The sequence below is a fragment of the Hemiscyllium ocellatum genome, chromosome 7 (assembly GCF_020745735.1).
Source record: "Hemiscyllium ocellatum isolate sHemOce1 chromosome 7, sHemOce1.pat.X.cur, whole genome shotgun sequence".
In the NCBI taxonomy this organism is placed as follows: domain Eukaryota; kingdom Metazoa; phylum Chordata; class Chondrichthyes; order Orectolobiformes; family Hemiscylliidae; genus Hemiscyllium; species Hemiscyllium ocellatum.
Window position 1 is genome coordinate 64,218,248 of NC_083407.1, and position 12,893 is coordinate 64,231,140.

The 12,893-nt window shown below is 43.0% G+C and overlaps 1 protein-coding gene across 1 annotated transcript in view; it reads left to right on the forward strand.

Moving 5' to 3' along the window:
- The first annotated feature begins 9,136 nt into the window (after window positions 1-9,136).
- Window positions 9,137-12,893, forward strand: part of LOC132817113 (cytoplasmic dynein 1 intermediate chain 2-like) — a 91,234-nt gene continuing 87,477 nt past the window's right edge. The window contains exon 1 of the mRNA XM_060827293.1: window positions 9,137-9,204. The gene's annotated coding sequence lies outside the window, so the exon portion shown is untranslated. The remainder of the gene's footprint in view (window positions 9,205-12,893) is intronic.

The following is a 12,893-nucleotide window of genomic DNA, read 5'->3' on the forward strand; positions in this document are numbered from 1 at the left end:
TTTACACATATTCTTCAGGGTTGGCGACCTTAGGATAAACAAATTTTGCAGCAGGAACTTTGAGTAGGATTGATCATGCCAATTACATATGTGAAAGGAATAATAACACCTGCTTAGGGCATGGGTAAGAAACATTTCTTGTTTGCCCTTCCTATAACTGGCAGATGACACACTTCTAATTGGTTTTTGTAAGCGGTGAGGCCGATATTTTGAAGGCTTAAAAATCCAAACAGTATCTAGCCAACAACCAGTACGTGAATTGGACTTTGGACACATCAGAGTAAAATGAATTGAGAAATACTTGTTGGGTACCTGTGGGAGGAAACAACAGAAAAGTTTCAAGAGCCATATAGATGAGGGTGGAATTGACACTGACTGTCATGTCTCTCATCATCAGAACTGCTCATTGACATTGGAAATAGCTCAATGACCTAATAAAGGAAGACAAGGTAACGCACTGCCCTCTCCCTTGCAGAGCTGGTTAAACTCTGTTAATTAGTAAGAGAGTTGGTCAAGACCTTATCATGTGTGTTAGCATGTTCTGAAACAACATCACAATATCTTTCAAATATAATTTTATAAATGTTCCTTTCGCAGCTATCTGCTGATCACATTTTTTGATGTTAGCAGGCAGAAATCTCTTAAATGCTAGTTCTCACCTAATTCACTCAATTGTATTGCAAGATAACAATCACAACACTTAAGACTGAGCTTCCATAGTCCTCTGGGGTAGATAATTCCAAAGGTTCATCACCCCCTGTGTAAAAATATTTCTCCTCATCTTAATCCTAAATGCCATCCCTTTATTGAAAAAAAAATGCCCCTAGTTCTAGACTCTTCAACAGCTTACAGGAAACATCTTACCTGCACCTCTTTGCTTCCATCTCACTTGCACCTATCCTTTATATGTTTTATAGGTGACAATGATTTTTCAAACTCTAGAAAATACAGTCTCAGTTTCCCCGATTGCTTTTATTGGAGAGTCCTGCAATCTCTGGGACAATTCTGGTGGAGCTTTTATGCAAGCTATCTGTAGCAATGGTATCTTTCCAGAGATAAGGAGACCAAAACTGCATACAGTACTTCAGGTTTAGTCTAACCTGAACTGCTATACAACTGAAGAAAGGTATCATCACTCCTGTACTACAAATCCACTTGCAATAAAGGCTAACATTTCATTTGCCTTTCTGATAGCTTACTGCCCCTGCATGTTAGCCTTACTTTACTATGATTTGGAAATGCCGGAGTTGGACTGGGGTGTACAAAGTTAAAAATTACACAACACCAGGTTAAGGTCCAACAGGTTTAATTGGACGAACACTAGCTTTCGGAGCGACGCTCCTTCATCAGGTGATAGTGGGGCCCCCACTACCATCTGATGAAGGAGCGTCTCTCCGAAAGCTAGTGTGCTTCCAATTAAACCTGTTGGACTATAACCTGGTGTTGTGTGATTTTTAACTTTACTATGGTTTACTGATAAGGACACCTAATTCCCTTTACACTTCTTTCCAATCTTTTGACATTTAAGAAGTACCCTGCACATCTGTTTTTCCTACCAAAGTGGATAAATTCACATTTTTCCACATTATGTTCCATCTGCCAATGTTCTGGCCCAATCACTATGTCTGTCCAAGACACTCTACCAGTTTGTCAAAACACTTCCAGCTTTCTATCATTTAAAAATCTGAAAGCATTACATTTTATCTCCATGTCCAAATTATTGAAATATATTGTGATTTGTTGGAACCTAAGTACTCATTCTTATGGTATCTCACTAGTCACAGTCTGTCACTTATTTCTACTTGCTGTCTTATCTGTAAGCCAATCCCTGATCAATGCCAATACACTATCTCTCATCATATGTGATTTAATATTGCTAACCTATACATTATGGAAAGCATTATCAAAAGCCTTCTGAAAATCCAAATATATTAGAGCCATCAACTCTCCTTTATCAATTTTGTTAGTAACAGCCTTAAAAAACTCCAAGTTTGTCAAACATTTTCTAACCACAAATCCATGCTGATTGTGCCCAATCAGATCATTTTTATCTCAATGTCAGATTTTCCCTGCTACTGATAGAAAGCTGATGGGTCTATTGTTCCCTATTTTTGTGACTTGCTTCTTTCTTAAATAAGAGGGTGACATTTGTAAGCCTCCAAACTGCAGGAATCATTCCAGAATCCTTGGAATTTTGGAAGATAATCACCACTGCATCAGCTCTCTCCCTAGTCTCCTCTTTTAACATTTTGGGATGTGTACTATCAAGTCCCAGGTATTTAACAACTTTTAGCCCCATTAATTATTCTAGTAAACCCTTTTTATTAATTCCAATTTCCTTCAGCTCCTTATTTTCCCTAGACTCTTGGCTTTCCAACACCGGAAAGTTTCTTCTATCATCCTCAGTGAAACAGACACAAGGTAAGGCACATTTTGCTTCTCTACCATTTCTCTATTCTCCTTTATAAATTCTGCTGATGCACACTTGCCCAAGCCAAAAAATTCCTTTCTCCATACCTATCGAAGTTTTGGCAGTTCAATTTTATGTAACAGTTGCGATATAATCGAGGCTCTTCCTTTCAATTTGCCAAGAAGACCCTTTAGATTGCAAGGGCCTTTTGTGTCACAACAGCAATCAGCCATTTCTTATAGTATTGGCCCTCAAATTGCACCTGAGATGCAAACCATTAGGAGAAGAAACAGAATGTTTGTTACAGAGGAAGGCATGATAAGAGGAAAGACTGATTGAACTTTTGTCTCTTTTGGGTTCCCTCCATTCTAAAAAGATAAAATTTTGTTCTCATTTTTTGAGACAATTTGAACTTTCTTAATTAACTGAACATTTCTTAATCACTCAGCATTAACTATTTTTATTCTATAAATTATTTAGCTATTTCTTTTTCATATAATCACTACATTATTGGTTTTCTTAGTCATATATAATGAAGAATAATGTCATCAGCAGCTTTAGTCTGTAAACTATTACTAACTATAATTCCTCTCTCATTTCTTTGTGCTCAGCACATTTTAAAAGTGATATTCACAAAGAGTGAATTGATCATTTATAAAAATATCTTCAGTAATGTTAACAATAGAAATGCCACAAAGAGAAGACCCCATCATCATTAAAGCAATTCAAAACAACAATTCATTATCTCTATTTAGTTGAGCTTTAATTATAGGCTCTGTGACTGAATCCAAATGCCATGATTATCATAGTGTAATCAGTAACCACTATTTCCCAAATTATATAACTGCTCTATTTTTGGAATTGGTGACAAAGGAATATTTCTCAAGAACCTTTGTTGACAGTAAAAAAAAATAAAATTTGATCAGGAGGTTCTAATGTCCTTTTCGTGTGACCTCAGAGTCAAATTCCTGTCTGATATACTTTACCAGTCTCAGATGAAATGTTGCTATAGCGGAGAGAAACAGATCAAGAAGCAAATAACACAAAATTACCAATCGGCATACAGCATAACTGTTATATCAGGAACAGTTGACAGACACAGCCTAAAATTATATGGTACCCTATTTTTCAGGCTTATGTGACTCATCTTGTGACTAAATGTTAAAACCCAAGACACACTTGATATTGATCTTGGGTTTCATTATTATCAAACTAGTATCTATTAAACCAACCGACAATCTTCCTTCATACTAGGCATGACTCCAACCAGCAGAGGGGTTTCTAATGATTTCTATTGACTCCAATTTTTTGAGAGCTCATTGATGATATTTAAGCCAGTCAAGTGCAGCTTTGATGTCTAAGGTAGTTGCCTCACCTCTGAGTTCAGCCTGTTTCTAATATGTAATTTAAAAAGATCAGGAAGCATGGGCAGTGTTGAATTGTTTTGGCCTTTACAATATGGTAGATGGCTCATGAACAACATAAACTTCATAAACAGCATATACTTCATGCTCACAATGCTCGAAGCTTCAGCGGCTTTTTGCAAATCCTGAAGTTCTACGCCAAGAACCACAGTTCTGTACATTTTATCTTACAATTAAATACTCTTCAATTAGCTGCATCCTGGCCAAGCATTTCCTGGGCGAAAGTGAGGACTGCAGGTGCTGGAGGTCAGAGTCAAAAGTGTGGCGCTGGAAGAGCACAGTAGGTCAGGCAGCATCGGGGAGCAGGAGAATTATCATTTTGGGCACAAGCCCTTCGTCAGGAATACTTCATCAAACATTTCCTGTTCAGCTATTACCTATCCAGCAAACTTTCCAAATAAATTGTCCATGAAAATCCAACCTGGTCAAATATCTCACCTATTCTTGATCATCTGCAAAGTCCTGGAAGGAGTCGTTTTAAGTGCTGTCAAGCCTACTGATGTTCAGTTTGAGTTATTCAAGGCTAGTCAGATCCTGATCTCAATGAGATCATTGGTCCAAACATGGACAAATGAGCTGAACTCAGAGGTGAGGCAACTACCTTAGACGTCAAAACTACACTTGACTGACTTAAATATCATCAATGAGCTCTCAGAAAATTGGAGTCAATAGAAATCATTAGGAACTCCTCTGCTGGTTGGAAGATTGTTATGATTCTTGGGGATCAAACATGAGAGCCCAAGGATATCAAGGATGATTTTATTTTATCAATTCATGGAATGTGGCCTTTGCTTTCTGTTCCACCATTTATTGTCCACCCCTTGTGGCTGAGAGTCATAGAGATGTACAGTATGGAAACAGACCTTTTGGTGCAACTCATCCATGCCGACCAGATATCCCAATCCAATCTAGTTCCACCTGCCAGCACTCGGTCCATATCCCTCCAAACCCTGTGTCATATAATCTTATATACTCCACAACCACCTAATGAAGGAGCAGTGCTCCGAAAGCAACAGCTTCCGAATAAACCTGTTGGACTATAACCTGGTGTTGTGTGATTTTTTTTACTCAATTCAATCTTGCCAGTGTTAAGCCAAAGAAAGCTCTAGCTCATTTATGAAGTAAAATGCAGTTGGACAGTCAATCAAAGTTTAGGTGGGGCGGTAAAATTGAACATTGTAACATATAATGTAACCTAACTTCACATTTCTAAATAATGTCATTGATATGCAGCATCAAGGTGATAGAAGGAGGCCAGGATTGAAGCCTTAAGAAACAGGAGAGATTACAATGCAGGATGGGTGAGATAAGGCATTGTAAGAACTTCAATAGCACAGCTGGGGCATGGACGAACCTTTTGAGGATAGTGCTACAGAGGAGAGGGTGAGAAAAAAGAATGGTGTTAATCATTTCAAAAACTGAGATGAGAAGACATCAGCTGTCATCATGGTGATTAATCAGAACGCTGGACCATTTCAGTGCTGAAAGCAGCATGATAACCAAACTAATAAATCTGCTGGGTAAATGTAACTTTTGTAATTGTAAATCTACATTTATAAAATATGTAGATTTTGAAATCTACATATTTCAAAACATTATAGATTAAGAGATCGGTTGTAGTTGCAAGATTGTAATCTGTGAAAGAAATGGACTGATTATGTCAATATTCTTGTGTGAGAGAATGAAAAGCAAACAAATGAGGCTAAACTATTTCAGTAATCATCATGGCAGACTTCTGAATTGGGGTGTCCAAGATTTTGAGTGTGAGCACCTTGCACCTGAGCTGGCGCCAAAGCATTTTAATCATATATGGCCCGTACAGGGATTTGGAGTGAGGCCCAAGGCCCAATAATCAGGCTCTAGGGATCTGGTGGCTTGCTATTTTCAGGCCAGTGTTAGGTATCTGGTTGCCAGGAGCAATCCCTGAGGTCTATGTGTTTCACTACATTTGTCAACTACTTTGGCATATGTATAAAATTCTGAAGGGTAATTGGACCCAAAAAGTTAACTCTTATTTCTCTCCACAGATGCTGCCTGATCTGCTGAGCTTTTCCAGCAATTTGTTTTTGCATATGTATAAATGTTGATTGGACCATGTTAAATGGTGCAGTGTGCAATGCATACAGGAGAAAAAAGTTGCAAAGGATCAAAGTGATTGGACAAAAATGTGAGATCACTCATTTCAGACTAATGGAACTTAATTTCATGTTTTTAAATAATGTCACTGAGATGCAGCATCAAGATGATAGGAGGAGGCAAGGGTTGAAGCCTTAAGAAACAGAAGAAATTATAATGGACAGTTGAGAAAAGGCATTGTAAGAATGTAAGAACATTTCTAAATGGTAATCTAATTTCTAATTTGTAAGAATATTTCTAAATGGTGAGGATAGGGAAAGTTGGTAGTGTAGTGGTCAGTGAAGAAGATTATCTCAAAGTACAACGGGACCTCGATCAATGGGCCAATGAGCTGAGGACTGGCAGATGGAGTTTAATTTAGATAAATGTGAGGTGTTGCATTTTGGTATGGCAAATAGAGCTTCAATTAGGCAATATCTAAAGTACCTCATTCAGTTCTAGATATTGCACATTGGAAGGCTATACAAGCACTAGAGAAAGTGAAAAACAGATTCACAAGAAAGATAGAGGGGTAAATGATGAGGACAATTTGTATAGAAAGCTCGTTTGTTTATAGATAATTAAGGAGACATCTAATTGAAATCTTGTCAGATATGAGGAGACTGTTTAAGGAACAGTTGTTGCAAGTGATGAATAAATATGTCCCTCTGAGACAGGCAAGAAGTGGTAAGATAAAGGAGTCTTGGATGACGAGAGCGGTGGAGCTTCTTGTCAAAAAGAAAAAGGTAGCTTACATAAGGTGGAGGAAGCTAGGGTCAAGCTCAGCTCTGCAGGATTACAGGCAGGCAAGGAAGGAGCTTACAAATGGGCTGAGGAGAGCCAGGAGGGGGCACAAGAAAGGCTTGGCAGAACGGATTTGGGACAACACAAAGGCATTTTACACTTATGTGAGGAATAAGAGAATGGTCAAAGAAAGAGTAGGGCTGATCAGGGATAGCATAAGGAATTTATGTGTGGAGTCTGAGGAGGTAGGGGAAGCCCTAAATGAGTTTTTTGCTTCTGTCTTTATGAAAGAAACAAACTTTATAGTGAATGAAACCTTTGAAGAGCAGATGTGCATGCTGAAATGGATAGAGATAGAGGAAGCTGATGTGCTGAAAATTTTGTCAAACACTAAGATTGACAAGTCGCCAGGCCCGGACCAGATTTGTCCTCGGTTGCTTTGGGAAACAAGAAATGTAATAGTTCGCCACTTGTGAAGATCTTTTCATCCTCGCTCTCCACTGGAGTCTTTTCTGAGGACTGGAGAGAGGCAAATGTAATTCCTCTCTTCAAGAATGGAAATAGGGAAATCCCCGGCAACTACAGACCTTTAAGTCTCACGTCTGTCGTCTGCGAGGTGTTAGAAAGGATTCTGAGGGATAGGATTTATGACCATTTGGAAGAGCGTGGCTTGATTAAATGCAGTCAACACGGCTTTGTGAGGGGCAGGTCATGCCTCACAAACCTTATCGAGTTCTTTGAGGATGTGACTAGAAAAGTTGATGAGGGTCGAGCTGTGGATGTGATGTATATGGACTTCAGCAAGGCATTTGATAAGGTTCCCCATGGTAGACTCATTCAGAAGGTCAGGAGGAATGGGATTCAGGGGAACATAGCTGTCTGGATACAGAATTGGCTGGCCAACAGAAGACAGCGAGTGGTAGTAGAAGGAAAATATTCTGCCTGGAAGTCTGTGGTGAGTGGTGTTCCATTTGGGCCTCTAGTGTTTGTAATTTTTATTAATGACTTGGATGAGGGGATTGAAGGATGGGTCAGCAGGTTTGTAGATGACACAAAGGTTGGAGGTGTCGTTGACAATATAGATGGCTGTTGTAGACTGCAGCGGGACATTGACAGGATGCAGTGATGGGCTGAGAGGTGGCAGATGGAGTTCAACCTGGATAAATGCAAGGTGATGCATTTTGGAAGGTCGAATTTGAAAGCTGAGTACAGGATTAAGGATAAGATTCTTGGCAGTGTGGAGGAACAGAGGGATCTTGGGGTGCAAGTACATAGATTCCTTAAAATGGCCACTCAAGTGGACAGGGTTGTTAAGAAAGCATATGGCGTTTTGGCTTTCATTAACAGAGGGATTGAGTTTAAGAGTCGTGAGATCTTGTTGCAGCTCTATAAAACTTTGGTTAGACCGCACCTGGTATACTGCATCCAGTTCTGGTCGCCCTATTATAAGAAAGATGTGGATGCTTTGGAGAGGGTTCAGAGGAGGTTTACCAGGATGCTGCCTGGACTGGAGGGCTTATCTTATGAGGAGAGGTTGACTGAGCTCGGACTTTTTTCATTGGAGAAAAGGAGGAGAAGAGGGGACCTAATTGAGGTATACAAGATAATGAGAGACATAGATAGTCTCTGGTTATCGACTCTATCTCCCAGGACAGAAATGACTAACACGAGGGGTCATAGTTTTAAGCTGGTTGGAGGAAAGTAGAGAGGGAATGTCAGAGGCGGGTTCTTTACACGGAGAGTTGTGAGAGCATGGAATGCATTGCCAGCAGAAGTTGTGGAGGCAAGGTCATTGGGGACATTTAAGAGACTCCTGGACATGCATATGGTCACAGATATTTGAGGGTGCATACATGAGGATCAGTGGTCAGCACAACATCGTGGGCTGAAGGGCCTGTTCTGTACTGTACTGTTTTACGTTCAATATCACTGTCATTGAGGACAACTGGTTTAATATATCACTGTAGGTTTTATATATATCTATGTATGATACAAAGCAGCTGGCTTTACAAGTATACCTGTGACATTGGTTTTGTGTATGCTATATTGCTGCTGGTTTTGAATTTGTATACACACACATATATATATGACTTGGTTTTATATGTATAGTATATACCATCTTGCTATTGGATTTTTCTGTAGATATGAGTCTCTGTTCATATTATAAGCATACTATATTGACACTAATTTTACGTATGTAGTATATTGCAGCTGGTTTTATCTGTATGCTATATTGTTGCTGGTCTTAGATGTATCCTGTAAAGCTGCTGGTTTTATATGAATACGATGTTATTGCTTTTCATGTATACTATAAGACTGTTAGTTCTGTATGTTGATGGTTTATATATTACTGTTGGCTCTGCAAACACCCCTCTGCTATCGCTCTCCTCATTCATTGATTGAGCGCCCATTGCCAGCTGGCCGGAAGTGGTGGCTCCCAGTTCCGTTTCCGGTTGCGGCTCCATCTTGTCTAGTTGTGACGGTTCCGGGGCTCCTGTGGATAATTTTCAGGTCAGTCAGTGAGGCTGGGCTAGGCCTGGCCTGGCCATCAGGGATTACCGAGTTAGGCCCAGCTGCGGCTCTCACTGCAGGGAGCGGGGCCGTACTTTCGGCCGGTGTCGGGGCTGGCAGAGGCCGCTGTCGCCAAAGAGTGTTATTCCCGGGATGTGGGAAAGGGCGAGGGCTCGGTGTGTGACTGGGGTGGGCTTGGAGTGCCCGGTGTCGTTCCCCCTTCCCCGGTGTCCGGCAGGGGGAGGAGGGTGCTCATTGTGGGGGTGTTGTTTTAAGTGTGTCTTGTGTGCGCTAAGAGGGGGCTCAGTATCCTTAGAGGAGTACAGCAAAGGGCTCAGTGTCTCCGCAGCTGCAAGACAACATTAGCTCAGATACGCCGAGGAGACGAGTGTCTGTGGTTCCTAGGTGCCCTGTCTCTCAGATGCATTAACGTACGTACGTACACATTTGTGTTTACGGAATCTTGATCAGATGAGCCAATGGGCTGAGGAAGTAGCAGATGGAGTTTAATTTAGATAAACGTGAGGTGCTGCATTTTGGAAAAGCCAATCAGGGCATGACTCGTACACTTAATGATAAGGTCCCAGTGAGTGTTGCTGAACAAAGAGACCTTGGAGTGCAGGTTCATAGCTCCTTGAAAGTGGAGTTGCAGGTAGATAGGATAGTGAAGAAGGCGTTTGGTATGCTTTCCTTTATTGGTTAGAGTTGCGGTTGTACAGGACGTTGGTTACAGCTGAAAATGTGTTGCTGGTTAAAGCACAGCAGGTTAGGCAGCATCCAAGGAACAGGAAATTCGACGTTTCGGGCATAAGCGCTTCATCAGGAATGAGGAGAGTGTGCCAGGCAGGCTAAGATAAAAGGTAGGGAGGAGGGACTTGGGGGAGGGGCGATGGAGATGTGATAGGTGGAAGGAGGTCAAGGTGAGGGTGATAGGCCGGAGTGGGGTGGGGGCGGAGAGGTCAGGAAGAAGATTGCAGGTTAGGAGGGAGGTGCTGAGTTGAGGGAACCGACTGAGACAAGGTGGGGGAAGGGGAAATGAGGAAACTGGAGAAATCTGAGTTCATTCCTTGTGGTTGGAGGGTTCCCAGGCAGAAGATGAGGCGCTCCTCCTCCAGCTGTCGTGTTGTTATGTTCTGCCGGTGGAGGAGTCCAAGGACCTGCATGTCCTCAGTGGAGTGGGAGGGAGAGTTAAAGTGTTGAGCCACGGGGTGATTGGGTTGGTTGGTCCGGGCGTCCCTGAGGTGTTCTCTGAAGCGTTCCGCAAGTAAGCGGCCCGTCTCCCCAATATAGAGGAAGCCACATCGGGTGCAGCAGATGCAATAGATGATGTGTGTGGAGGTACAGGTGAACTTGTGGCGGATATGGAAGGATCCCTTGGGGCCTTGGAGGGAAGTGAGGGAGGAGGTGTGGGCGCAAGTTTTACATTTCCTGCGGTTGCAGGGGAAGGTGCCGGGAATGGAGGTTGGGTTGGTGGGGAGTGTGGACCTGACGAGGGAGTCACGAAGGGAGTGGTCTTTGCGGAACGCTGATAGGGGAGGGGAGAGAAATATATCCCTGGTGGTGGGGTCCGTTTGGAGGTGGCGGAAATGACGGCGGATGATACGTTGTATACGGAGGTTGGTGGGGTGGTAGGTGAGAACCAGTAGGGTTCTGTCTTGGTGGTGGTTGGAGGAGCAGGGCTCAAGGGCGGAGGAGCGGGAAGTGGAGGAGATGCGGTGGAGGGCATCGTCGATCACGTCTGGGGGGAATCTGCGGTCCTTGAAGAAGGAGGCCATCTGGGCTGTGTGGTGTTGGAACTGGTCCTCCTGGGAGCAGATGCGGCGGAGACGAAGGAATTGGGAATATGGGATGGAGTTTTTACAGGGGGCAGGGTGGGAGGAGGTGTAGTCCAGATAGCTGTGGGAGTCAGTCGGTTTATAGTAGATGTCTGTGTTGAGTCGGTCGCCTGAGATAGAAATGGAAAGGTCTAGGAAGGGGAGGGAGGAATCTGAGACAGTCCAGGTGAATTTGAGGTCGGGATGGAAGGTATTAGTAAAGTTGATGAACTGTTCAGCCTCCTCGTGGGAGCACGAGGCAGTGCCGATACAGTCATCGATGTAATGGAGGAAAAGGTGGGGGGTGGTGCCAGTGTAGTTGCGGAAGATGGACCGTTCCACATATCCTACATAACAACACGACGGCTGGAGGAGGAGCGCCTCATCTTCCGCCTGGGAACCCTCCAACCACAAGGAATGAACTCAGATTTCTCCAGTTTCCTCATTTCCCCTTCCCCCACCTTGTCTCAGTCGGTTCCCTCAACTCAGCACCGCCCTCCTAACCTGCAATCTTCTTCCTGACCTCTCCGCCCCCACCCCACTCCGGCCTATCACCCTCACCTTGACCTCCTTCCACCTATCACATCTCCATCGCCCCTCCCCCAAGTCCCTCCTCCCTACCTTTTATCTTAGCCTGCTTGGCACACTCTCCTCATTCCTGATGAAGGGCTTATGCCCGAAATGTCGAATTTCCTATTCCTTGGATGCTGCCTAACCTGCTGTGCTTTAACCAGCAACACATTTTCAGCTGTGATCTCCAGCATCTGCAGACCTCTTTTTACCAGCACGTTGGTTAGGTCATTTTTGGAATATTGCATGTGATTCTGGTCTCCTTCCTATCAGAAAGAGTTCTGAAAAGATTTACAAGGATGTTGCCAGGGTTGGTGGATTTGTGCTACAGGGAGAGGCTGAATAAGTTGGGACTGTTTTCCCTGGAGTGTCTGAGGCTGAGGGGTGACCTTATAGAGGTTTACAAAATCATGAGGGGCATGGATTGGATAAATAGACAAAAGTCTTGGGCATAGGTTTAGGGTGAGAGGGGAAAGATATAAAAGGGACCTAAGGGGCAACTTTTTCATGCAGAGGGTGGTGTGTATAGAATGCGCTGCCAAAGGAAGTGGTGGAGGCTGGTACAATTACAACATTTAAAAGGCATCTGGATGGGTATATGAAAAGGAAGGGTTGAGGGGGATATGGGCTAAGTGCTGGCAAATGGGACTAGATTGGGTTGGGAGATCTGGTCGGCCTGGACAAGTTGGACCGAAGGGTCTGTTTCTATACTGTATATCTCTATGACTCTATTACCTTTCATTTTAGTGTTAAACTCAACTGACAAAGCAAATCGTATTCAGAATGTGATTGTCCATGTTACAAGACCAGGAATGGCACAGTGGCTCAGTGGTTAGTACTGCTGCCTCATAGCACCAGTCCAGTCTTGGACAACTGTCTGTGTCAAGTTTGCACATCAGTTTCCTCCTACACTGCAGAGATGTGTAGGTTAGGCATATTAGCCAAGTGAAATGGTAACATTCACACCACACAAATGCCAGGAATTCCTCCGCCTTTGCCGCATCTGCTTCCAATAGGACCAGTTCCATCACAGAACACACCAGATGGCCTCTTTTTCAAAGACTGAAATTTCTCCTCCCATGTGGTCGATGATGCCCTGCATTTCTGGCAATTCTGGCACCTCTGCCCTCAATTCTCCAATGGCAACAAGGACAGAACCCCAGTTCTCATCTTCTACCCCACCAACCTCTGGATACATCTTATCATCTTCCGCCATCTACAAACAGACCCCACCACCAGAATATGTTTCCCTCTCCACCCTTATCTGTAATCCACAAAGACCATTCCCACTGCGATTCTCTTGTC